Here is a 23,813-nt window from a genome sequence, read left to right as displayed (position 1 = left end):
ATTTTTAAAAATATATTTTTATTGGTCTTAGAGAGGAAAAGAGAAGGGAAAAAGAGATAGAAACATCAATGATGAGAGAGAATAATTGATTGGCTGCCTTCTGCATGGCCCCTACCGGGGATTGAGCCCACAACCCAAATGGGGAATTGAACCGTGACCTCCTGGTTCATAGGTTGATGCTCAAACACTGAGCCACAATGGCCAGGCTAAGATAATGTTATTTATGAAACCGTTCTGGAAAAAAAAATTTACTAGCTTAAAGAGAATGAAACTGTTGTCTGAACTGAGCTGTTTCCCCAAATCTTATACTCTTGGATGTCAAGGAGTACTGACATGTATGGTTACAGAGCTGATGCCTTCCTCTACCTCAACTCTTACAAACTGAATTTGAAGAAAACGATTTTTCCCACTACAGTATTTTTGACTACAGAGGGATAGCACTTAACACTGTTTTCTTTTAAAATCCAACTCAAGTTGGATCTCAACTATTTGTTTGAGACTTAGCTGACCTGCTGAATTAGCAAATTAAACTTCAGTGGCCATGCACAGTTATATGCCCCGGCCCGCGGGGCAGCAACGAGGGCACGCAGGAACCACCTAAGAGAATGAGACAAACAAGGAACGCGAAGAACGGAGGCAAGACAAGGATCCTGATCAAGCCTCGTTTTTTTATTCGAGTGTTGCGGTATATAAGCACTCAAGAGGGGAGGGGTAGGATAAGGAGTTGCCATGGGATGATTGGTTGGGGACTGGGTATCTGTCCTAGCTGATTCAGGAAGTAGGGCTGACCAGGAAGTAAGACCAAATTCTTCTTTTATGGCCCCCGGCATCTCCTCCCTTTCTGTTTTTAAGCGGGAGTGGGCTTTCACCGAGCGAGGGAGTAGTGACCCGGCTCCTCCCGTGGGTTTCCCAAGCCCACAGGTAACGACTGTCTCCTCTTGTCTTCATGGCTGAATTATTTCCTGCTAATTCCTCTCTGTTGCAGGAATCCACATGGTCCTGGAGTTTTTTTTTCTGAAAATATACAAACATATTCTCGACCAAAAGTTAATAAAGGTGTCTTTTCTATAAATTTGACTTGGGATCCTTTTTATTTTTGCCCAACTAATTTTCCTTTGGCTTATTTTGACACCATGTGTGTTTTTCATGGGTGTCTTGCTGTTAGCATAACAAATGAAAATTAATTTTCAAAGTAAAAATTTTTCTAGATGTAATTTCCTTACAAGGCATTTTTCCTTACATAATATTACTCCACTATCCCCACTTTTTTTGATTTAATTATTAGGAGGCTTTTGGAAAATATAATGCAGCCTTGATAACTTTAAATTTTAATTTTTTGCACAAAAATATGACTGCTTTAGGTTCATTGCATGTTAAGCAATTTTACCATGAAATGAACTACAAATAGAAATTTTGGTTAATACTTTAGGAACAGCCTTTTGTACAATTAGATTTTCTTGAATATTCCCTTATTTCATTTAGCCAATTTAAATTAATATGAAAACTTGACCATTTTACTGTCAAATTTAATACTTTAACAACAATTTTAGTTAATGGAAAAGATTATATGCATCCTTGAGAAAGCCCTGAGCACTCCTGGATTTAGGCTAGATTTAGGTATAGGGCAGCTGCCATCAACCACTTCTCTGTTGCCTGGGTCTCAGTCTTAGCTGGGCCAAATCTGTTTGTTGCCTGGGTCCCAATCTGAGCTGGGCATGGGAAGCACGAAGCAGCCATGGGGCAGGAGACCTCCCTCAGAAGGGGCGAGTGTTCAAGCCCCTGTAATGTTGGGGGGGTGAGGATCTGTGCCACACCTCTGTTGACCCCCAAGTTCTCTCCTGATGGCCCCCTGCGACTGTGCCTGTCTTAGGTTGCCCCTCCCTTGAGGAGTCTTACCCGTCATTGACTAACCAGCCATCCTCCGGGGCCAAGCAGGGTGATGTGAGGTTCAGTTCTGTCTCCTTGGTAGCCTATGCCCCTATGGCCTCCATGCCCAGCACCTGCCTTGGGATCCCCCCACTGGTGGGGGGCCCCGACATTGATCATATATCTTGGGGAACCCAGGTTTCTTCTCCAGGGAGGACCCAGCTCACACCATTGTGCGAGAGACAGATCTATGGTACCATCCAACATGAGGTTTCAACCTCAGAATGAACTGAAAACTCAAGCAACAGCTGTGGGCAATTGAATTGTGAGAAGAGGGTTCCTTTTGACAAAAAGGGCCAATATAGAATGCTCAAGTACCTTCCCAAGGGGCCTTTCACACAGTGGAAGGAATTGAATCCTTTCATGTCCCTTTTAAATTGCTGCCAAACATTAAAAAAATTTTAGATTTTTAAGTTTGTTTGGATTAATTGTACAATATGCTGTTTGTAAAATATCAAAAATTATAATGACATTGTAGAATAATATCATGTAAGGATATTCTTTGCTCTAAGCCATGACAATTCAATTTCAAACTGGCTGTCAATTTCTTTTTGTATAGACAAGGTCTAGTTACATTTCTGCACCTCTCAAATTTCTCCTTTTTTATTAAGCTGGAATTTTATTTTTTAAGAGTATCCCCATTAGCTAATTTGCATATACAGAGGGATCATGGGAAGCCTTCAGTAACTTTCTTAGAATACTTAATCAAATTGCTTACAAAGACATTGGCTTATTCCAAAGGAAAGGGTTGGCCCCTATGGCTTCCAAGGATACCAGCAAGCCATGTGGCCATCATGGCAGCTGTCTAATCTGTTCTTTTAAAAGACAGTCAAATTTATATTGCAGACAAACAAAAATCTCACTAGCTGTTTCTGGTCTTTATTAGAATTGTTTATAAAAATATTGGCTTTTTATTTAGCTGAAAACCTTGATTATAATTTAAAAAGCTAATTTATTTAAGTAATTAAAGTAGGTATCTTCATTTAAAAAGCAAAGCAAATTTAGTAAATGTTTATGTCTGATTCACAAGCAGCAAATGTTGCCCCGCCTCTAGCTTAATTAAGAATGCAGGCGGCTACCAGTCAGGCAGTAAATGGTGGCTTCTAATCTGTTCTTAAATTTTACTTGGATTCAATTACTTATAAAAACATTGGCTTCTTATGTAACTTAATTTATATGAGACCTTGATTATAATATAAAAGCTAATTTATAAGTTAACTTAAGTAGGTATCTTTAATTAAAAAGCAAAGAAACTTATTCAGTAAAAATTATAAGTCTGATACTTATTGGTCTGATCCAAAAGCATAAACACTGTTCTACCCCAGCCCATTCAAAATGCAGGCTGCTTGTAACTTTTGTCTTTCTTGAAATTCTACTGCTGTTGAAATTTTTGGTTATATTTAAGATGTTTTAAAGATTATATGCTTAAATTATCTTAAAGAATATCAATTAAATCTATACTGAATCACAGAATTAATCCTCTTTTTAAAATCAGATCAATAAGTAATATTTTTTGAATTCCTAATTATCAGAGAAAACAGTATTTTATTTTCTCAAAAACACGTTTTTATATTTTAGGCATTTAATTACCACATTTATATAATTTCTCCCAATTTAATTTGAACCTTGAAATTTTAGAGCTGGCAAGTCAAATATTTAGTAATTCTTTATTAATAACCCTTTATACTTTTAAGAATATATTTCAAAATCCAATAATTAACTTTAAATGGACCATGTTTTTTCTGCCCGGGGCAATTGAGAAGCAAACTTGTAGGTATTCAAATGTAAAATGGCCTTTAAAGAATGGCTACTGGCGGAAAGCTGATTTAAAAGGAGCCACTTTTTATTTAAGAGTTTGCCACTTAAAGGAAAAACTTTTAGGCTACCAAAACAGGTTTTTTGGCCTAGCCGCTTGACCTTTTCAGGGAAGGGCGGCTAGCAAACCTGTAGCCATTTAAATGCAAATTATCATTCTTTAAAGATGGCTGCTGGCAGGAACTGGTCTACCTGTTTTTCTGGGGGAAGGGCGTCTACCCCTTCCTCCATTAACAAAGGGCATTAGCTTTAAAACCTTTTCATGGCGAGAAAAGAGACCTTAAACTTTCAGAGCTTCAAATTTTAGGTAGCAAATTAAATACTTAGCATTTCTCAAATCAATAATACTTTTACATTTTTAAGAAAAATACAAGACATAATCAATTAATAGATTCAATTCTGTCCTCTAGGTTTTTTATGAAGCAAATTTAAACTTTACTTTTTATTTGCCAGTAGCTCTGTAAAACTTGGTTTGGTTTATTCTAATGTAAATTACCACATTTTTCAAAGATCGTTCCTGGCAGGAAACTAGATTACCTGTCTTCTAGGGGAAGGGCGTCTACCCCTTCCTCCATTAACAAAGGGCGTAGCCAGTTACCTGGGCTACTTAGCTCTTTATAATTAATACATTATTTATCTATATTTCAACAATTTCTTTGAGATTCTAGAGTCAATTATAATTATTTTCAAGCATTCACTTTGGATAAATTCTATAAGAGAGACAAATTTATTTATGTTCTCCTAGGCCTTAAAAGTTAACTTTTTTAACAAGGTTCATTAGCATTGTATTTTAGCTGATAGGGCCTGGGGCGGGGCTTTAGTTTTAGTTTAGATTAATAGTTCCTTCTAGGGGGAACCAAGGGCAGGTATCATGAACAAACTCAAAGAACTGCCTAAGGTCTTTTCTTTTAACCCTTATTCCTCGCGCTCTGAGGGATATCTTGACACCGTCAAGGAACATTTCATGGGCACTCAAAGAATTCCCCATTATTGGTCGACTGGATGGCTCTCCGAGTGACTCCTTCCCCCACGTAAGCCTCTGGGACGTATAATCCCCGTTCCAGGTCAGCCTGAATTTTCCCGTCAACCCAGGGATTCAGGCGAAATTACTCTCTTTTCGACTCTACCCTTTACTCCCTTGCTTGCGTGAAACAGTCGGTAGGTATAATCCGCCTACACGGATCCACACAGACGGGAAGACCCCTTTTGCCCTTTTCAGGGAGTAGGAATTCCCTTTGTTGAGTCTGTGAGGTGAACGACCTTTTGTTCAAAGCAAGCTCAAGGTTTTAAGAGTAGATCTAATTGGAGAGAATTCGCGACAAGAAAGCCGGGCGACGGTACTAATTCAAGTGAATCAGAGTTCTCACAGCCAGAGATGGGTACCCTTCACTCTTCCTCAAATCGGCAAATGAGTGCTTATTAGTGGGCAGGAAAGAATCGACCAAGAGAGCCAATAATAGCAGTCGAGCAAAAAGGGGTGAAATGTTCTGAAATCTTGTTTGAAAAATCGTCTACCTACCTTCTTCCGATCTGTCTCACGGCGGGTGGGACCGTGGCGATCTAATGCTGAGTCTTCACTCGCGGGTCCTCGCGGCGACTCTGGGGGGGTGCCTGGCCAGGGCTTCTCCGGTAGACGTTCTCGTCGGGGGTCCCCAGGTCACCCCACGTTGGGCGCCAGATGCCCCGGCCCGCGGGGCAGCAACGAGGGCACGCAGGAACCACCTAAGAGAATGAGACAAACAAGGAACGCGAAGAACGGAGGCAAGACAAGGATCCTGATCAAGCCTCGTTTTTTTATTCGAGTGTTGCGGTATATAAGCACTCAAGAGGGGAGGGGTAGGATAAGGAGTTGCCATGGGATGATTGGTTGGGGACTGGGTATCTGTCCTAGCTGATTCAGGAAGTAGGGCTGACCAGGAAGTAAGACCAAATTCTTCTTTTATGGCCCCCGGCAGTTATATATCATTGCACTGGTGCCATTGAATTAGCTATATTTTTGTTGGTTTTACTTGATTGCTCTTCTTTGACCTCTAAATTAGAGCACTGAGACACTGGAATGTTAGCTTCCTTGTGCATCCTGTACAAATAATTTCAATAAAGAACTCTTTACTATTTTCTTTTTTTAAAAAATAAATCTTTTCAGATTATTACAGTTGTTTCTCCTTTTTTCCCCCCATAGCTCCCCTCCACCCAGTTCCCACCCCACCTTCTGCCCTTACCTCCCCCCCACTGTCCTCATCCATGGGTGTATGATTTTTGTCCAGTCTCTTCCTGAACGCCCCCCATACCACTTTCCCCCTGAGAATTATCAGTCCACTCCCTTTCTATGCCCCTGATTTTATTATATTCACTAGATTATTCTGTTCCTCAGGTTTTTAATTCTTCCTCTTCTTGAAGAATACCTTTCAGCATTTCATATAATACTGGTTTGGTGGTGATTTGAACTCCTTTAGCTTTTTCTTATCTGTGAAGCTCTTTATCTGCCCTTCAATTCTGAATGATAGCTTTGCTGGGTAGAGTAATCTTGGTTGTAGGTTCTTGCTATTCATCACTTTGAATATTTCTTGCCACTCCCGTCTGGCCTGCATGGTTTCTGTTGAGAAATCAGCTGACAATCGTATGGGTGCTCCCTTGTAGGTAATTAACTGTTTTTCTCTTGCTGCTTTTAATATTCTCTCTTTGTTTTTTTCTCTTGGCATTTTAATTATGATGTCTTGGTGTGGTCCTCTTTGGATTCCTTTTGTTTGGGGTTCTGTGCACTTCCTGGACTTGTAAGTCTATTTCTTTCACCAGGTGGGGGAAGTTTTCAGTCATTATTTCTTCAAATAGGTTTTCAGTATCTTGCTCTCTCTCTTCTTCTGGCACCCCCATAATTCTGATGTTGGTACGCTTGAAGTTGTCCCAGAGGCTTCTTACACTATCTTCAACTTTTTGGATTTTTTTTTCTTTTTGCTTTTTCGGTTGAGTGTTTTTTGCTTCTTTGTATTTCAATTCTTTGACTTGATTCTTGTGTTCCTCTAGTCTGTTGTTGGGTCTCTGTATAATATTTTTTATTTCAGTCAGTGTATGTTTAATTTCTAGTTGGTCCTTTTTCATATCTTCCAGGGTCTCGTTATATTTATCGGCCTTTTCTAGGATATTCTTGAAAAGCCTTATAACCGTGGTTTTGAATTCTATATCCAGTCGTTTGTTTTCCTCCATTTCTTTCGTTTGTGATCTGTTTCTTTGATGCCGCATTTTCACTGCTTCCCTGAGTTGGTAGGGTAGATTTGTGTGCTAGGTTTCCTATATGGCCCAGTGGGTCTGCCTCCCCAGTTAACCTGAGGTGGACACTCTTGATGCGCCCCTTTGTGGACTGTGTGTACAGCCTTGTTGTAGTTAAGTCTTGATTGTTGTTGGTATCACTGGGAAGAATTGACCTCCAGGCCAGTTGGCTATAAGGATCAGCTGTGTCTACGCTGGGAGAAGTTCGGTGCTGGAGACAGCCTTATAGGATTAGACTTGCCAGATTGCAATAGCCTCTGTGCTCAGCTTGGATGGAGTGGAGTCTCAGGGCGGAGCAGACAGTCTTGGCTCCAGTCAGCCTTGCCCTTGTGCGTGCGCGCCTGCGCGCGCCTCTAGACCTCTGCCTTCCCCTGCTCCCGAGTCTCCGCCCGAGAGTCCAGATTCCCCCCACAAGAGCGTGGGTCCCCAGGGGCTCACCTGGAACTGGGGTTCAGTGCAGTCAGAACTGGGGCTCAGTGCAGTCAGGAGCTTCTGACTCCCTTCCACTAGGGAAAGCCTGTGGCAACCTCCACAGCCTTTGTGCGCACTGGCATGCGCGCGCCTGCAGACCTCTGCCTTCCCCGGCTCCCGAGTCTCCGCCCGAGAGTCCAGATTCCCCTCCGTAAGAGCGCGGGTCCCCAGGGGCTTGCCTGGAACTGGGGTTCAGTGCAGTCAGAATCGGGGTGCAGTGCAGTCAGGAGCTTCGGACTCCCTTCTGCTAGGGAAAGCCTGTGGCAACCTCCACAGCCTTTGTGCACACTGGAGCGCACGCGCCTCCAGAACCCTGCCTGCCAGGGCTCCCCTGGATCTCCCCCGGGTCTCCAAGTCTCCGGGTGCCTTTCTCTCTAACTGACAGTCCAGACTCCCCTGTATGAGCCTGGGTCCACGGGGTTTCGCTAGGGACTGGGGTTCAGTGCAGTCAGAACTGGGGTTCAGTGCGGTTGGGGGCTTCCTTCCCCCTTCCACCAGAGAAAGTCAGCCAGGCTCTCAGCCACCCTTCCTCTCTACGCGCACAAAGACCCTTTGCCGTACCTCCAATTCTCTGTGAGTTTTTCTCTTTCCTTCTAGTTGTAGAATTTTCACTCAGCCAGCTTTCCTGTGGTTCTGGATGGTGTCCGTTCTGTCTTTTAGTTGTAGTTTTGAAATTGTTGTGCGAGGCAGCAGTTTAGGTGCTTACCTATGCCGCCATCTTGGTTTCTCTCCTCTTTACTATTTTCATGCCTACATTGGAAATGAGCTTTTGATTTGTTCATGTTAGGATGAAAAATTGAAGCAAAATTTAAATTTGACCAGTGCCAGATTTCTTAGATGATATATTTTGTTTGACTAGTTTGTCCAGAAATATTAGAGGCTAGGCAGCAAACCAAAGTAATACCCTCATTACATAACCTATGTAATCAAAATGCTTATGCAGATAATTTCAAAATAAGGATATGGCTGGGAGGTCAGTGTACATTACTGAGTTTCATAAAATGTCTAGGTTACTTTATCCACAGCTTTGAAAACTTTGGCATACTGTTTTTTTATGCTGTTTGTTAGTATGATTGTTATTGCGCAGTGTTGGTGTGCAATTATTCTGTGGTCTATATATCATTAAAGTTTTCCAGCCTTACATGTCCCCTTTGATGGAAAATTATTAGTGCACTACCATTTAAAATAATTCTTTTGCTGTTAATGGGTAATTGAATGTTTGGGCTTATGTATTTTAATGTTAAAACAAGTAAATCTGTATGAACAGAAAAGAAAGAGAGCAAGTCTTTTTGGCCAGATTTGCAAACAATGAAGGTACCAACTGCAGCAAAATCCAGAATTCTCAAGTTCTATTTCACTTGCTTTTACAAAATTCTGCATTTCATAAGCCTTCAGCTTCTGGTCAAGAGATGTAAAACAAAATCTTCTTATTTAAGAACGGTTTTAGAATTTTATAGAATAACTAGAGGCCCAGTGCACAAAATTTGTGCACTGGGGGGTGTGTCCCTCAGCCCAGCCTGCACCCTCTCCAATCTGGGACCCCCTCGGGGGATGTCTGACTGCTGGTTTAGGCCCAATCCAGCAGTCAGATATCCCTCTCACAATCCAGGACTGCTGGCTCCCAATCACTCACCTTCCTGCCTGATCACCCCCTAACAACTCCCATGCCAGCCTGATCAATGCTTAACTGCTCCCCTGCTGGCCCAATTGCCCCCAACTGCCCTGCCTCTCCTGCTGGCCCGGTAACTCCCAACTGCCCTCCCCTGCCAGCCTGGTTGCCCCTAACTTCCCTCCCCTGTAGGCCTGGTCTCCCCCCCTCCCCCCGCAACTGCCCTCTCCTGCAGGGCTGGTTGCCCCCAACCACCCTCCCCTGCAGTCCTGGTAACCCCCAAATGTCCTCTCCTGCCAGCCTGGTCGCCCCTAACTGCCCACCCTTGCCGGCCTGGTTGCCCCCAACTGCTCTCCCCTGCTGGCTATCTTGTGGCATCCATCTTTGACCACATGGGCGGCCATCTTGTGTGAGTGCATGAGGGTCAATTTGCATATTACCCCTTTATAATATAGGATTATAAAGTTATTACAAAGAGGTCCTGTGTACCCCACACTGTATTTTCCCTATTATTAACATCTTACAGTACTATGGTATGTTTGTCATAATTAGTAAGCCAATATTGAAACATTAATATTAGGGAAAATCCATACTTTTTTTCACAATTCCTCAGTTTTCCCCTAGTACTTTTTTTATATTCCAGGATTCCATCAGAATTCCACATTGCATCTATTAGTTATGTCTTCCTTGGGCTCCTTGGTTATGACAGTTTCTGTCTCAGACTTTCCTTGTTTTTGATGACCTTCTCATGTCTGAGAACTAATGATGAAGTATTCTGCAAAGCATCCTGTTGAGATTGTCTGATGTTCTTTTTTTTTTTTAAATATATTTCATTGATTTTTTTAACAGAGAGGAAGGAAGAGGGATAGAGAGCTAGAAACATCCATCAGCTGCCTCCTGCACACCCCCTACTGGGGATGCGCCCACAACCAAGGTACATGCCCTCGACCGGAATCGAACCTGGGACCCTTGAGTCCGCAGGCAGACGCTCTATCCATTGAGCCAAACCAGTTAGGGCTGTCTGATGTTCTTATGACTAGACTGGGTTTATGAATTTGGGAAGAAGACCACAGACATAGACTGCCATGCTTATTTCTTATGAATTTATACTATCGACATGAGACATGACATCACTATTGATGTTGATTATGATCTCTTAGATTCTACAATTAATATTTTGATTAAACTCGTAAGAAAAATTATGTGTACACTTTAAGTTAATGGAAAGAATTTTTAAGCTAAAGTGTATGAACAAAATAGTAAAAAAAAATTTGCTTAGATCTGTAATAAAACTATAAAACAGAGCAAGTGTACAGAATAGTAGTGAATAAATTGCTATTAAAATGTAAAAATAGTACTACTATTAAGGTGTTCCCTCTTTGCAGAATAGGATGTCTCTACTGTCACATGCTGTGATAATGTACTTAACCAAATTGCTCTTTTCAAACTGCTACAAAATCTTGTTATTACAGCACATTTCAACACTTTTTGTCTTATTTGGCACAAAACATATTTATATATTGTTTTCCTCTGTTCTTTCGCTCCAGACAACAAAACTAATACCATTTGCCACCAATCTGGCAATGCTGTCCTCCATTATGAGGCAGTCATCTAGCTGACCCGGACTATCATTATGGTGAAATATAAGTATGGTAAAAATTTTGTAGAAAGCTCTTGTAGCCCTGAGAATCCGTGCCCAGACCCCAGAGTGAAAATACCTTTGAGTTGAGAGAAGACCTGGGTTTAATTATCACTCCACCACCCACTAGTTATATAACACTGTATAACATTTACTGGTCTCCCAGTTTCTTTATATAGAGAATGAAAATACTGGATTACATCAGTTGGGGCAGGGGGTGAGCACAGCTGTAATTCTTCCTAACTGTGACAATTCTGTGATTTGTCTAGTGTTGGAGAATTTGAACCAGCTCCTGTTGGCTTTTGGTTTTCATGTCTAAAGTACCTTGACATTTTTGTCGGGCTATGGGATGTGGATCAAGAGTCTAAAAATTCTTGCCAATGAATATTGAACCATAATGAAATGTATTATTCTGATCCAAAATGTAACTACTTTCTCTGGCCTTAGATTCCCTTTAAGGGAAAGGAAATGATCCTTGTATATGTCATTACTTTAATTACATAAGAACACTGCAGGGCTTTGATGCTAAAGCAGCCATACTTAGTAAATATGGTCTATGGTAGCTCAGAAGATCTGGGGAGACCAGAAAAGTTGTTTCCTTTTAGGTATCTTAACTAGACATTATAAATAGATATGAGTTTTGATCCATTTAAGTTTTTTGAGGAAAAAATGTTTTCACATGGAGTGTCTATTTACCATTATTGATGGGGTTTCAGGAGGAACACAGTAAATATGTATAATGTATAACTGGACACCTGTATTTGGGGATGAAGTATCTAATCTTAGGTTAAATACAGTAAGGATGTAAGGATGGGAAAGGATTTGCTAAGAGATTTTGAAGCTTGTTCTGTTCATATTGAGAACATAGTTTATATTCTGTTCATCATAGAGTACCAGTTTGAATTTACTGGACATTTTATCTGGAGAATATAGAGTTGAGTAAGTGATCTTTCACTTATTATTAGAATTTGTTTGATGTTGACATCAAGTCCCTTATAAACATGGCAATTCCTGATCAGAAATCTGGAAGCCGTATTTGATTCTTTCCACACTATGCAAAATACTTTCAAGATTGCAAACCTGGCTTATACCTGCCCCCGTGAGCTCCTATCCTTTAGTAAAGACAGCTACTAAGTATTAAAAATAGTTAAGGCAATTGTACCTTGAGGCAGTAGTAGCAATTTCTCCGTTACATTACATCTTGAAGTATTTACAGCAAGAGCATGACCTTTAAGCCACAAATTTAGTCACCCTTAAGGTGGGTATTGTTTTGACCCATATTTTCATTTAGTTCTTTTTTTTACACTTGCCTAACCTTCAGTGATACTACCAGTGCTTGCCATTAACAGGACCTGAGGGAAACTGGACAGGCTAGACATGAGAGACAGGACACACCTATATTTAATGATTCAGGTTCATATTTCCTAGGTTTTTTTATGTTTTGTTGAGACTTTTTCAACCATTTTGGTATCCTATCCTACTGAGCCCTGTTTTTTGTGTGTTTTTTTCCAAGGACATTCTGGGCATGTGAGACCTGAGGACTATAAGAAACTCTAAGGAGTTCCATATTCATTACATCTTTCCTTTGGAGAATCTGGACAAGCTCCAATTAATTTAAGGATGGCTTGCAGACTATCTGAAGAAAAAGGTAGTTTGGGGAGTTTGTTGTGGTTATTCTGTCTTTGGTTTTAAGGACTTTAACTTCCTGCAAGAGCTCCTTTTTATTTATTTTTATTTTTGTTTTTTAAATAAATCTTTATTGTTCAGATTATTACAGGTGTTCCTCTTTTTTCCCCCCATAGCTCCCCTCCACCTGATTCCCCACCCCACCCCATGCACTTAGCCCCCACCACTGTCTTCATCCATAGTTGTAAAATTTTTGTCCAATCTCTTCCCGCACCCCTCACACCCCCTTCCCCCTGAGAATTGTCAGTCCACTCCCTTTCTATGCCCCTGATTCTATTATATTCACCAGTCCATTCTGTTCTTCAGATTTTTTATTCACTTGATTTTTAGATTCACTTGTTGGTAGGTATGTATTTGATGTCATTTTGTTGTTCATAATTTTTATCTTTACCTTTTTCTTCTTCCTCTTCTTAAAGAATACCCTTAAGCATTTCATGTAATCCTGGTTTGGTGGTGATGAACTTTAGCTTTTTCTTGTCTGTGAAGCTCTTTATCTGACCTTCAACTCTGAATGATAGCTTTGCTGGGTAGAGTAATCTTGGTTGTAGGTTCTTGCTGTTCATCACTTTGAATATTTCTTGCCACTCCCTTCTGGCCTGCATAGTTTCTGCCGAGAAATCAGCTGACAGTCGTATGGGTGCTCCCTTGTAGGTAACTAACCGTTTTTCTCTTGCTGCTTTCAAGATTCTCTCTTTGTCTTTTGCCCTTGGCATTTTAATTATGATGTGTCTCGGTGTGGTCCTCTTTGAATTCCTCTTGTATGGGGTTCTGTGCGCTTCCTGAACTTGTAAGTCTATTTCTTTCACCAAGTAGGGAAAGTTTTCTGTCATTATTTCTTCTAATAGGTTTTCAATATTTTGCTTTCTCTCTTCTCCTGGCACCCCAAAAATTTGGATGTTGGTACGCTTAAAGTTGTCCCAGAGGCTCCTTACACTATCTTCATATTTTTGGAGTCTTTTTTCTTTCTGTTTTTCTGGTTGGGTGTTTTTTGTTTCCTCATATTTCAGATCTTTGGTTTGCTCCTTGGGGTCCTTTGATCTACAGTTGAATTTCTGTATATTCTTTATTTCAGACAGTGTATGCTTAATTTCTGACTGGTCCTTTTCCATTTTTTTTGGCATTCTCATTAAGATCCTTAAAGGTCTCACTAAGTTCCTCAGCAGTTTTTAGAAGATTCTTGAGTAACCTTATAAATGTGGTTCTGAACTCTATGTCGTCCAGTAGTTTGCTTTCCTCCATTTCTTTTATTCGTGACATGTTTCTTTGTCTCCGCATTTTGCTGCTTCACTGTGTTGATGGAGTGGCTTTTTGTGGTAGGTGACCTATAGGGGCCAGTAGCTCAGCCTCCCCAATCACCTGAGGTGGACGCTCTTGGTTCACCCCTTTGTGGGCTGAGTGCAAAGTCTTGGTGTAGTTAAGCTTTGATTGCTGTTGGTACACTGGGAGGAATTGACCCCCAGGCCAATTGGCTGTGAGGACCCACTGTGTCTATAATGGAAGAACTGCTGCGCTGGAGACATGCTTATGGTGCAGGACTTGTTTCAGTGGGGCTTTGGTGCTCACTGAGTCTGCCTCTTGAATGTGTCACTTATGGATGTGAGGAGTTGAAATCTGGTGTCTCACACTGACCACTAAGTACACTGGCTTCTGGATCTCCAATGGGGTGCAGGTCAGCTACTGTCTGAGGCCACCCAGCAGGAGCTACAGCGAGAACTACAGTTTTCTCCTCTTTGCTTGGGGTTTGGAGGTTTTTGAGCTGTCTGACCCGGGCTGCAAGTTTGCTAGGTTAAGCTGCAATAGGGCAGGCCATTCATATGCTAAAGCCGCTGCTTGGAGCTTGAGTGGGTTTGTAGGTTGTGCGGGGGCGGGTCTCAGGGCGTCACTAGGCTAGGGCGTGGCAAACAGCGATGGCTGCCAGTTAGCTGGCTCTGAGTCTCCTACCACATCCCCGTGTCCAACGCCCCAGCACAGTAAACCTTTATTCCTGCGCGCAGCCCTGCAAGCAAGCCACCCTCACTTTCCGACCCCACGGCAGACAGTCCAGCTTCTCCCCAGAGGAGTTTGGGTACCCCGCATCTCCCTAGAAACTGGAGTTTGGAGTAATTGGGAGCTTGTCTCCCTTCGGGTTGAAAAAAGCAGCTCTCCCAGTCGCCCGTCGCCAGCCCAATTAGCACGCCTCCGTACCTCAGCTTTTCAGCGCTCGTGCATCTCTCAATGCTGTTTACTCTTTCCTTCTAGTTGTAGAACTTCCACTCAGCCAGCTTTCCTGTGGTTCTGGGTGACAGACGTTTAGTCTTTTAGTTGTAGTTTTGAAATTGTTGTGCGAGGCAGCAGTTTAGGTGTTTACCTACGCCGCCATCTTGGATCCTCTAGAGCTCCTTTTTAAAACAGAATAGGAGCCAGTTTCAAATCCTACAGATTATATATATATATATATATATATATATATATATACACACACACACACGCGCGCGCACACACACACACACACACATTTTGAATTTACAGAATGAATTTGAGCCCATCCTTCAGAAGTAGGCTCCAGTGAGGTCTATAACAGCAAGCATACTTGGTCCCCATTTTATAAATAAAGAATTAGAGATGCAAAACAATAAATTGCTTCCTTTGAAATCTCAGAGCTACTTAGGAGAGAGAACAAACCTATGCCTTCTGATGAACAGGCCTCAAAAATTATTTCTACTTTCCTTTGGCAGACTGGTACTAAGTGCTAAGCATTTTTTAATGAGTACCAACGTGATCTGTCATAGCCTTATTTTGGCAGACCTAATTTCATTGTCCCTATCATTCCCTTATTATTTTAATAAATTGAGGGTTTGTTACTTGAAATTGCTAAAAGGTGTAGTCACAGGGGTCCTCAAACTACGGCCCGTGGGCCACATATGGCCCGCCGAGGACATTTTTCCGGCCCGCTGGGTGCCACTGCCTGTCCTACTTAGCAGTCAACTCGTCCCAGGCCCGCAGTGCGCATAGAAATTTGTTCTTTTTTTTTTTTTTTTAAACTATAGTCCGGCCCTCCAGTGGTCTGAGGGACAGTGAACTGGTCCCCTGTTTAAAAAGTTTGAGGACCCCTGGTAGAATAAGAGACTCAAGGGCCTGTGTTAAGCTATTTACCAGATTCCTAGCCTTCTGCACCTTGTTTTTACTTTTGTGTAGATTTCCTTAGCTGTCATAACTGAGTGTGTGTATATGTGTGTGTGTGTCTGTGTGTGTGTGTGTGTGTGTGTATATATATATATATGTATATATATATATATGTATGTATATATATTATATATATAGTGCGTGTGTATATATATATTATGTGTATATATATATATAGTATATATAGTGTGTGTATATATATTGTGTGTGTGTGTGTGTGTGTATATATAATGTGTGTGTGTGTATATATACTAGTAGATATATATCGATTTCAGAGAGGAAAGGAGAGGGAGAAATAGAACATCAATGATGAGAATCATTGATTGGTTGCCTCCTGCATGCCCTCTACTGGGTATTGAGCCCACAACCTGGGCATATGCCTTGATCAGGAATCTAACTGTGACCTCTTGGTTGGTAGATTGATGCTCAACCACTGAGCCACACCAGCACAACTGAGATTTTATATCACTGTAATGATTATTGGTTTCTCTGAATATCTTGGGACTCTGGTCATGTCCCATCTATGTAAGCTGTTCAAGAAATGTCCCATGTAGATTGAGTAGAAACAATTGTTTCCATTGGCAGTGCTCCAGCATCTGACTAACATGAATTAAAAGAGGAATCCTGCCCGACCAGCATGGCTCAGTGGTTGAGCGTCAATCTATATTGATTTCAGAGAGGAAGGGAGAGGGAGAGAGAGATAGAAGCATCAATGATGAGAGAGAATCATTGATCGGCTGCCTCCTGCACACCCCCTACTGGGGAATGAGCCCACAACCAGGCATGTGCCCTTGACTGGAATCGAACCTGGGACCCTTAAGTTTGCAGGCTGATGCTCTATCCACTGAGCCAAACTGGCTAGGGCTAAAAATATATTTTAAAAGAGAAGAATCCTACAAAAGTAGGTGAGAGAGACACTTTGCGGTAAATTGTTCAGTTATTAAAAGAGTGCTTTATAAAAGAAACCTGAGGCAATATGAAGAAGAGTTCTTATAGAACTCATAGGATTAAACAATATTGGAGCTTTTCTAAGTAGCTTGATAGCTCTTTTGGTTGGGAAAGCTTTATCTGTTCCTTCTATTTTCAACCCCTTGATTTTTTGACCCTTGACTTTATTTTATGGTGAGAACACTAGAACATTAATAATCCACAATACAGAAGACTGCTCACTAGTAGAAACTAGAGAATAAAGTACAGTATGAGAGTTTTGGTAATAATTCACCTCTAAATTTCTCTTTGCGATGAGGTGAAATTCAAGGGAAAAGCTGGAATGAGTAGTAGAAGCATTTGCTTTTCTCTAGGCTGGTAGCTAGAATATAGAGCTCTCCACAGTTCTTAATCTCCACCCCTCAATCCACATGGAAAAAAAGGTTAGACATCACTTAATCTAATTATTAGTTGCTCTTTGAGATAGACTTTCCCAGTATACTGCATTTCAGTAATTTATTTTTCTTTTATCTCTTCTCCAGATCTTCCTCAGAAGAATAGGCTTGTTGCTTTACAGTGTTAGTGACCTGTTCCCTTTGAGGATCCCTAGGTGGAGATGGGGCATGAGGATCCTCCAGGGGAATAGCTCATTACCACTGGGCAACAACCCTAGGCCAGGAGGTTCCACCAAGATTCTTTCCTGGGCCCAGATAGGAAGGTGAAGTCTCAAGACATCCTCCACACATCAGAGGTGGGTAAGCTGTTCTTAAAAGCACAATAAGGATACTGTCTTTAATTTTTCAGTATACATTGCATTTAGATTTCCACTGAAATTATTTTGATCATTATGAACTGTGTCTGCTTTTGGTAAAAATAGCTTCCTGGGAAGCAACTGTGTAAGAGATGGGTGAAAATGGTGGTGTGACAGAGGCTGATTAGGTGGCTGCAGGTTGGGAGATGATCCAAGTGTAGTAAATCCTGATTGTAAAGGACAAGACATTTTCCTGTTTATGCCATAGTTTCCCATTCTGTGAGGAAGTTGTATTAGTTTTACCTCTAAGGATCTAAACTCTGTAGAGATAGTTTCTATAATTCATAATTTGAATCTTCCCATAACTCTAGTGAGTACTCAGTTAATACTTCTTTATGGCATATATATCGTTTCCTTTGTTATTTTTCCCCTTTTTTGTAGCTCCTGTTTATTCCCTTTATAGTATCTACCAAATCGTTCATCCTTCTGAAAAGCAATCCAGAGAACAAGAAATTTGAACACACCAAAGGAAGATCAACATGCCTGGCACTCTAGCATTTTAGAATAGCAGAATAAAGTAAGTTGGTGTTGTAATTATGTGAGGACCTGTTTGGAGCTAATAGCTGTTTGTCGGATGTTTTTGTGCAATGGGCTATGGTGGTTTTTGTGCAGGAGGGGCCTGAATGTGAGATGGGAGAATGACCAGTAACCTACAAAGGCCTACCTCTGAGATATTACAATTTGGTTTCAGACAACCACAATACAGCAATAAAGTGAGTTGTAAGCTTTTTGCTGGTAGAGGATGTTGTAAAAAATGCAACATCTGTGAAGCACTATAAAGCCAAGTGCAGTAAAATGAGGTAAGTTATGCCTGTATTGCCAACTGGGTTCAATGAAGCAACTTAATGATTAATTAATCTATACCAGTTGTGTTAAGATTAGTCTCACCTTATCTGTTCTTTATCTTTACTGCATAAATTCTTTGCCACTCTTAGAGGCCTAAATATATAGAAACTTAAAACAACATTTTTGTTTTGTTGCTGGAAGGGTGGCCCTTTTTCTTATATCCTCTTGTGAGAGAATGTATCTGCAGTAGTGTTAAAGGAAAAGCCAGTGTTATAATTGTGATGGGTGGGAAAATCAAGTTAGTTTTCTAAAGGGGTGGGGAAAGATGAAGATAAAAAATGAGGGCATTGACTAGGACCTCTCTAATGGCCCTTTATAATAATATTCACTCACCTGTGGCATCTCATTTGGCTCTTGAAATTTCTTATAAACAGTTGTAGTAGAATATTTAAGAGGCACATATTCTGTGTTTAAATCCTCTGCCACTCATGTTGTTGTTACTATAATTGTTGATAGTGATGTAAGTAGTATTGGTACTAATCATAGCTTATTGTAGTTATTAATGTTCTTTTTGGTTTTCTTTTGTTCTCTTTGTGATGTTTCTCATGGCTGTTGTGCCCCTCACTATATCTTGTCTCTTCTACTTCTAATGCCTTGCCTTATCTCTTTCACTCATAAGTGTGTATTTCTTTGCTTATCTATTTCTTCCTTTAATGTCTTTGGTCTTTGTTCTCTCAAGTGTCTTACCCAATTCTATGATTCTCTTGCTTATTTCTTCTGTGTATCTTTGTCTCATTTTCTTTTTTGTTCATAAGAGTTGTCTTAGATGTCTCTCATTTTTTCATTTTGTTACTAATTGTCTTTGTTCTCCTAGCTCTTGTTCTTTTTTCACTGTTCTTCCCATTGTCTCCGAGTCTCATGCTGTATGCTTTTTGCTCATTCCTTGTCTTGTCCACCTCTTTTTTTTCTCTCTTTGTGAACTGTTGATTGTTCATCATTCTCTCCTATTTTGTTAGTTTGACATTTTACCTTTTTCTGATTCTGGCCTCCTTTCTGCTGTTTCTACTCTTCATCTTGGATTTCTCTCTTCTACATGTCCTTTCTGCCTCTCTTGGGCCATTTTCTTTCCTTTTTCCTGCTCTGTGTGTTTTCTTTGTTCTTTGTGTCTTTCCATTTCACCTTTCTTCTCTCTGTTCTCTTGTTCTTTTGTTTTTTCCATCCACCCACCTTTGGGTATTTCAGCCTCTTCATGAGTCTGCGTATCTCCCCTTTGATTTCCTGCAATCCTCTCTCCATGCATATTTTTTGTATGTGTGTGTGTGTGTGTGTGTGTGTGTACACCCATGTGTGCATGTTTGTGACAAAGGGGCTTCATAACCCCTTCCCAATAGGTGCAGAGTGTCTGCTATCAAAATAAACATTGCAGAGCTGTTCCTTATGCCAGGCTGTCCTGTGAGATAATTCAAAACTAGCAGAAGGCCCAAGGATCCAAAGACCTAAGATGTACAGAAGGTGGAAGGCCCATAATGGATATAATTCCCAACACAGAAGACAGAATTGAGACCTGTGGACTAAAGTATAAAACCTGTGTCCCAAGATAGATGGAAACCTCAGCCTTGAGACCATTAGAAGCCCTAGAGCCATTATGTACATAAAGAAGGTGGCCCTTGTCAGACAACTGAGTTGGATGGAAGTTCTCATGTCTTGAGTTAGACAAAAGGCTGAAGACCCAAGATGAAAGAACAAAGCCTATGAGTGGGGATACATGAAAAGCCTGAGACCTGAGTCACAAGACCTGAGATAAAAAAACTTAGCTTGAACACCGAAGACCCAAGGATAAGAAGTGTCACACACACATAAAGACCCAGGAGTCAAGCCTTTCTATGTGGACTTGAAAACACACGAGAGACAGATATCTTAAGACTAAATTAGGTGGAAAGCTGGAGTTCCATGACCCTGAATCTAGGAAGGCTGGAAACCCCAAGACCAGAGGAAATTCCAATATGAGGACCCTAAACCTCAGCTCTATTCTACTATCCTCCCTACACTTGAACATTTTCAGTTCTTCCTTTCCAGTTTTTATATCTCCATTTAAGCCCACTAATTTTGTGATATCCTTTTTGATGTTGTTATTACCTTGAAGAGATATCTTGAGATTAGCAATATTATGCCTGGACCAGTGTAAGGTTTTTATTATAGTTTTGAGTCATTTATTAAGTTTTAGGTATTTTTTTTAAACTTCATTTATTTTTTCATCTCCACTCCGTTTGAGAGAGACATATCGGTGAGATTGTATTTCAGTCCTCCCTTTTCCTCAGAAGCTCTAGGCTGATGAGAAGAGGAAAGTGTCAGGCTATGTAGAGAAAATGTGAAGAGATTCTCCAGGCCAATATGAACATTTAGATAGAAAATACACAGATGTGCCAGCCTGCTGAGAAGCACCAGCCAGTAACATATGATTTCTTTGAGCTTGGATGAACAAGATTCCTGGAATTTGGGATTCCTAGTGATTGTTAGAAAAAAGAATGAGTAGTCCTGGAACAGAGTGATGCCCCAAGGAGACAGCCTGAACTCCCTGCTCATAGTAGTGGCCTAATAATTTGATAGACTGAACCAACCCTGCCCTAAGCTTTAATATCAACCTCTGGGCTTAAAGGTGACAGAATTTGGAAGTAATTAGGTTTTAATCTTTACTTGATTTTCTCCCCCTTATCATGAGGAAAGATAATTTAAATAATTGAGATATATATGAAAATAAGGTGTTTTCATTAATAGTGTATTGTCAGTTTTGAAGCATTTTGTACATCAGGGATCATCACACTCTTTCTGTAAAGGGTGAAATGGTAAATATTTTAGTCTTTGCAGGCCTATGGTCTCTACATTTTGCTTCTTCACCCACCCCCAATCTTTAAAAAGGAAAACTATTCTTATCTCATTAGCCAAGTGAATTTGGTCTGTGGGCCATAGTTGCCCCTGATGTAAATGCTGAATAATATTAATTTCCTTGTATGAGTCTGTCCCTGTTCTAGGCACTAAGGACTCAATGATTATTTATCATCACATTCAGGTGACCTAAATAAAAATATGTGAATATGCTTTTAAACTATGAAAGTGCTTAAAGACTTATAAGTTTCAGAGCTGGTAAATATTGATTACATATCAACAGTATGTAATACTATGCAGATATTAGGAATTAAGTTATTGATCAATGAAAATTTCATATATTTATAGCCATTGTGTTTTTGCTGCTTTGGTGATTTTGAGTAAATACAGTATTCCAAGTAGCAGAAAAGAAAACACATAGAAACTGCTTTTAAACTGTAAAATATACAGCAAACAGAAGGGATTAAGCTATTTTGATGACTTACAATGGGCCAGATAACATGCTAGACACTACGGATAACAGAAAAAAACCCACAATCTCAATATAGAAGTAAAATTTTCAAATAAGAAATGCATTTTAAAGTGGTTTGTAAACTAAAGCACTAAATATCAATGGGCTAAATGTTATGAATGAATGAATGAATATTAACTGCCTTTTATGTGCCAACTATTGTTTTGGGTTCTGTGAAATCTAAGGTAATACTTCCCAAGTAATAAGAGGGAGGTTTATATTGTAAGGAAATTAGATAATGCTTATTTTAATCAATCAAGCAAGACTTTACAGTAATATCATGTTATTAACTGATAACAGGAAAATGTAATGAATGACATTGAGCTTTCTAAATTATAAAGTGCTGTATAAATACGACATTAGGCATTTTCTCTGTGAATAAAACTTTTCGTGAGATAAACATTGTTTATAAAATTCACCCACTATGAGAGAGGTAGTATAAATAGTTATACAAACTTGAGGGTTTGAATACTTGTTAAATAAAAGAGTATCAGTTGCCTACTATGTGAATCCACTGTTACAGGCACTAAAGAGATACACACATTTATAATTTTATTGTGCCTACAGTTCAGAATAAGGCAATACATGTTAGTATTTTGTGAACTCTAAAGCCACCATATAAATGTCACTATTGATTTTTCTCACTTGGTGCAAAGTACGATAAAAATTTCAAGTATTAACTATTGAACACTCTGAATATAATATGTAAAAGATTAAATTTATGATGAATGCAAGACTGGATAATAATTGTCTATTATGTGCCAGTCTTTTTGCTAGGCATTGAGGACCTGAAGATAAAACATATTTATTGTGTCCTTGATAGCTGAACATAATGTATGAAGTCAATTTATAAGTCTTGAACTGCCATACATATGTAAGCAATATCTGTTGTATGAATATTGATTATTTACTCTCATCCCCAGAGATAACAACTAGTGAGGTAAAAATTCATCACCCTTATTATTGAACTTGTAACAGAGATCTATGTGTAAATTTAGAAATCCAAGTGTTCTATATAGATATAAGGAATTAACTGTTGGCTTAATGAATGATGAATGATTACTTTTTATGAGGCTTAAAACTACACATGCCCTAATATATAAATATGATTTCATCCTTATGGGATGCTAATAGAAGGAAATAATGTAATAAGTATGAGCTCCAGACTAAAAAGTACTTAACTACTGCTAGGCTTATTTAATGATAAAAACATCAGGAAAATAGAACTGTGCAAAGCAGTATGCTAAATGCTGAGCTACATGGAAAGATACAATCCAGACCAGAAAACTACTTGCTCCCTTGCCTAATTGAAGAGATGGATTTTTTTTTTTTTAAAGCACGGTGTTCTTGTTCTCCATCAGTTTTTTAAATGCTGAATGATAAAGATGGAGGTGAATGAGCTCCACCTTGGCCTGGCTTAAAGACATTTAAGAAGTAAAAATAAATGGCTCAGCAGTGCATTTAGATTTCATTTGATAAGCATAGCATATTTTATGTGCAATAAATCATTCTAGGTCCTGAGCATAAGAGTAGTGAAATGGGCCTAGTCCAAAGGTCTTTAGATTGAACACAGATCATAGCTGCGGATCTGAAAACTTTTTTGATTTTTTAGTAAATATTTGAGTGCCTGTTTTCTGGGAAGTACTATGCTCATTTAATGAGTCTAGTAGGTATGGCTCAGAAATCCCATTGACTTGCCTTGGAGATTAAAAAGAAGAAGAAGAAGAAAAAAGTCATGGTCCTTTTAATATGATATTTTCCCTAGTTCTGGATAGTCTCAACTTCACATGCTCAGTGACCTAAATCAAAGCCAGTAGACTGTTAAAAGGGCTCAGGATTTCTCCTTTAATTCATTAATTTAAGTTTCTGCTTTTATTATAGTTTTAAGACAAGAATTAAGATGAAACAACTGGTTTTAAAAATATTTGCTCATTGGCCTAGCTTAGAGTCAGGAAGCCACTTGAGCAATAAAAACAATTTTTTCTGTAAACATTTATTCACTCTGAATAAAGTGCTATCCTTACGTGCTGAGGAGAGTTAAGAGATTCCAAAGACCAAACTGCACTGTCATTTCACTAGCTTATGGTTGAAACACCAAGAACAAATTTTATTACTGCAGGTCTTTCATTGAGCAGCTGTGATATGAAGACACTGAGAAGGAATGATTAAATAGATCGCCTTCTCTTTGACATGTTTTGTAGAGTGGGAATGAGAGAGCTTCTAATTTATTCATTCAGACAAACATTGAAGAAGATGATGCTAAAAGAAATAGATATGGTACAAAAGGCATTTTATCTTGGAGATGCAATAAAAAACAAGGAAT

General features: G+C 39.8%; 1 long non-coding RNA gene across 5 annotated transcripts in view; it reads left to right on the top strand.

Moving 5' to 3' along the window:
* Positions 1-23,198, top strand: part of LOC308240057 — a 40,661-nt gene extending 17,463 nt beyond the window's left edge. For 2 of the 5 annotated variants that reach the window (XR_013959784.1, XR_013959785.1), the window contains exons 3-6: positions 12,238-12,372; positions 17,042-17,250; positions 17,692-17,827; positions 18,776-23,198. This is a non-coding gene — a long non-coding RNA (uncharacterized lncRNA). The remainder of the gene's footprint in view (positions 1-12,237; positions 12,373-17,041; positions 17,251-17,691; positions 17,828-18,775) is intronic. The other 3 variants (XR_013959786.1, XR_013959788.1, XR_013959787.1) reach the window with 2 other exon arrangements.
* Positions 23,199-23,813: the final 615 nt, after the last annotated feature.

This window comes from Plecotus auritus (assembly GCF_963455305.1).
Source record: "Plecotus auritus genome assembly, chromosome: X".
In the NCBI taxonomy this organism is placed as follows: Eukaryota; Metazoa; Chordata; class Mammalia; order Chiroptera; family Vespertilionidae; genus Plecotus; species Plecotus auritus.
This window is presented reverse-complemented; position numbering and strand designations above follow the sequence as displayed.